Source organism: Bubalus kerabau, chromosome 14 (genome assembly GCF_029407905.1).
Source record: "Bubalus kerabau isolate K-KA32 ecotype Philippines breed swamp buffalo chromosome 14, PCC_UOA_SB_1v2, whole genome shotgun sequence".
Lineage (NCBI taxonomy): Eukaryota > Metazoa > Chordata > Mammalia > Artiodactyla > Bovidae > Bubalus > Bubalus kerabau.
Genome location: NC_073637.1, coordinates 76,506,563 through 76,510,758, shown reverse-complemented (window position 1 = coordinate 76,510,758; position 4,196 = coordinate 76,506,563).

Sequence of the window (4,196 nt, the reverse complement as noted above, 5' to 3'; positions counted from 1 at the left end):
CTTCTAATGAACACCCAGGACTGGATTCATGTAGGATGGACTGGTTGGATCTCCTTGCAGTCCAAGGGACTCTCAAGAGTCTTCTCCAACACCACAGTCCAAAAGCATCAATTCTTTGGTGCTCAGCTTTCTTCGTAGTCCAACTCTCACATCCATACATGACTACTGGAAAAACCATAGCCTTGACTAGATGGACCTTTGTTGGCAAAGTAATATCTCTGCTTTTTAATATGTTATCTAGGTTGGTCATAACTTTCCTTCCAAGGAGTAAGCGTCTTAATTTCATGGAGGCAATCACCATGTGCAGTGATTTTGGAGCGCAGAAAAATAAAGTCTGACACTGTTTCCACTGTTTCCCCATCTATTTCCCATGAAGTGATGGGACAAGATGCCATGATCTTCGTTTTCTGAATGTTGATTTAAGCCAACTTTTTCACTCTCTTCTTTCACTTTCATCAAGAAGCTTTTTAGTCTATAGGATAACAATATTCTCTGTTGTCTTAAAACCTAGAAGAATGTCCAGTGTGTGTGTGTGTGTGTGTATTTCATAGAAAGTTTCATAGAAAGTTGCAAAGAAATGTACAAGGAGGTCCCAAGCATACTTCACAGTCTTCCCCAGTGTTAACATCTTGCATAAGTATAATACAATATCAGAACCAGGAAATTGACATTAGTAAAATTCACAGAAATTTTTCATATTTTTCCAGTCCTACATACACAGATTAGAGTGAGTGTGTGTATGCTGTTATGTGTAGAACAGGATGTATATGTCATATGCACATGAAGGGATGTTTGAGTTCCTTAAAACTTCATATGCTGAAACCTAATCTCTAGTACTGTAGTGTTTGGAGTGAAAGCTTTGGGAGGTGATCAGGTCATGAAGGCTCTGTTTTCATGAATGGAACTGGTAGAAACCCCAGAGAGCTTCACACCCTTTCCACTGCATGCATGTGTGTGTGCTCAATTGCTCAGTTGTGTCCGATGAACTGTCCCATGGACTGTAGCTCCTCTGTTCATGGGATTTCCCAGGCAAGAATACTGGAGTGGGTTGCCATTTCTTTCTCCAGGGGATCTTCCTGACCCAGGAGTTGAACCCACATCTCCTGCATGGGCAGGTGAGTAGTTTACCACTGAGCCACCTGGGAGGCTTCCACTGTGTGAGGACACAGCAAAAAGATGGTTGTTGATGAACCAGGAAGCAGGCTTTCACTAAACAGTAAATCTACAGGTGCCTTGATTTTGGACTTCCCAGAGTCAAAAACAGTGACAAATATATTGGTGTTGTTTAAGCCACTCAGTCTATGGTATTTTTGTTATAGCAGCCCAAGCACAATCAAGTCATGTATATGTCTTTGAAGTTTTATCACACGTGTAGTTTAGAGTAACCACTACCGCAAATAAGATGTAGAACGTGCCGTCACCACAAGGCTCCCTTGCTCTACCCAGTTACAACCAATCCCACTGACCCCATCCCAAATGCTGGCAGCCACTAACCTGTTTCCACTGCTATGATTTTGTCCTTTCATAGATGCTACATAGATAGAATCATACAGTAAGTAGCAGTTTGAAACTGGCTTTTTTCAAATCAGCATAATTCCCTTAAAGTTCATGCAAGTTGTTTTTTATCTCAGTACTCTATTCTGTGGTAAGCCAGTCTCAGCCTGTAAATAATCAGTGGTGTGAATGGACTTGGCCTTAAGAGTCGTCTTATGATTGCAAGACAACCTCAGAAATAAATATCAGAAAACATTGAAAGAGATATGATTTTTTTACTTACCAGTCTTGGGAAGTACACAGAATATAAAATAAGGTTGTGGAAAGAAAATAAAAGTGTGGGCTTGGGGTTTTGCCCTTTTTTCTTTTTTTCAAGTGAAGCCATTTTCTTCAAGGTAGAAATACCTGCAGTTATACGTCATGTTTTCTTTTAATTGAAGTATAATTTATATGTATTAGTTTCAGGTCTACAACAAAATGATTAGGTATTTACATAGACTGTGATGTGATCGCTGTAAGTCTAGTTTCTGCCTAACACCGTACAAAGTTACAAATTATGCAATGCAGTTTATTATCTATAGTTATTATTCCAACTGCAAGACATGTGTTTTATGATTGGAAGGTTGTACCTCTTGCTGCCTTTCACCTATTTTCCCCACTCTACAGTCATATTCCCCTTGGCAACCACCAATCTGTTTTCTATGTCTAGAGTTTTGTTTGGTTTGTTTTTTTATCTGCTTCCACATATATGTGAAATGATGTATTTGCCATTCTTTGTTTGACCCATTTCACTTAGCATAATATCCTTAAAGTCCATCTATGTTGATGCAAATGGCAAGATTTAATTCCTATTTATGGCTAAATAATATTCCATTGTGTCAATATACCACATTTTCTTCATCCTTTCATCCATCAGCTGACACTTAAGTTGCTTCCGTATCTTGATTTTGTAAATATTTCTGCAGTGAGCATTGGTGTGCATACATCTATTTGAATTATTGTTTTCTTCTGACAAATATCCAGAAGTGGAATTACTAGATAATATGGATGCATTATTTTTAATTTTTTGAGAACCTCCATATTGTTTTCCATCGCAGCTGTATCAATTTACAGTTTGCGGGATTCCATTTCTCCACACCCTTTTCCACATGTCATTGTATATTTTTTTGATAACAGCCATTTTAAAAGGTGCAAGGTAATATCTCACTGTGATTTTGAGTTTTCATTTCCCTGAGGATTAATGTTGGGCATCTTTCTATGTGCCTGTTGGCCATCTATATGTTTTCTTTGGGTAAATCCCTATTCAAATTCTCTCTTTTTTTTTTTCTTTTTAATTTATATTTTTATTGAAGGATGATTGCTTTACAGAATTTTGTCTTTTTTAAAAATTGGATTTTTTTTTGTTACTGAGTTTGAGTTTTTTACATATTTTGGATATTAACCTCTTATCAAATATCTGACTTGCAAATAACCTTCTCCCATTTAATAGACTGACTTTATATTTTGTAGATAGTTTTCTTCTCTGTACAGAGCTTTTTAGTTTGATAGTCTCATTTGCTTATTTTTATTTTTGATGTGATTACTTTTAGAGTCAGATGCAAACAAATATTGCTAAGATCAACATATAAAATTTTACCATCAATGTTTTCATCTGGAATTTTATGGTTTGTGGTCTTACTTTCAAGCCTTTCACTCATTTTGAGTTAATTCTTCTGTAATTAACTATAAGGTTGCATTCTTTTGCGTGTGGCTTTCTGATTTTCTCAACACCATTTATGGAGGAGACTACCCTTTTCCTGTTATATAGTCTTGACTCCTTTCTTATAAATTAATTAGCCAAATATGTGTGTGTTTATTTCTGGGCTTTCTGTTCTATTCTGTTGATCTATCTGTCAGTTTTTATGCCAATATCATGCTTTTGATTACTGTAGCTTTGTAGAATTGTGTAAGATCAGAAAGCACGATATTTTCAGCTTAGCTCTTCTTTCGCAAGATTGCTTTGATTATTTGGAGTCTTTGATGATTCCATGCAATTATGGGGTTAGTTTATTCTATTTCTGTGAAAAAATGCCATTGGAAATTTGATAGGGGTTGCATTGAAGCTATAGTCTGCTTTGGGTAACATGGACATTATAACAGTATTATTTTTCAATCCTTGAACAATAAATGTCTTATTTGTTGTGTCTTCTTCAATTTTCTTCAGCAATAATTTTTAGTATACAGGTCTTTTACCTCTTTGGTTAAATCTGTTCCTAGGTATTTTATTATTTTTTGATGCAATTGTAAATGGGATTCTTTTATTTCCTTTTTTGATATTAATTCTTGTTGTGTAAAAATATAACAGATTTTTGCATCTTAATTTTGTTCTCTGCAACTTTACTGAATTTGTTTGTTAGTTCTAACAGTTTGTGTGTGTGTGTGTGTGTGTGTGTGTGTACTCTTTAGGGTTTTCTATGTATAGTATCATGTCATCTGCAAATCATGACAAATTTACTTCTTTTTAATTTGGATGACTTTTCCCCTGCCTAATTGTTCTAGTGAGAACTTCTAACGCTATGTTGAATAAAAATGGTGAGTTTGACATTCTTGTCTTGGTCCTGATCTCAAAATAAAAGCTCTCAGCTTTTCATCTTTAAGTATGAGGTTAACTTTAGGCTTGTCATACATGGCCTTTAGTATGTCAAGGTGCATTCCATCTGCAT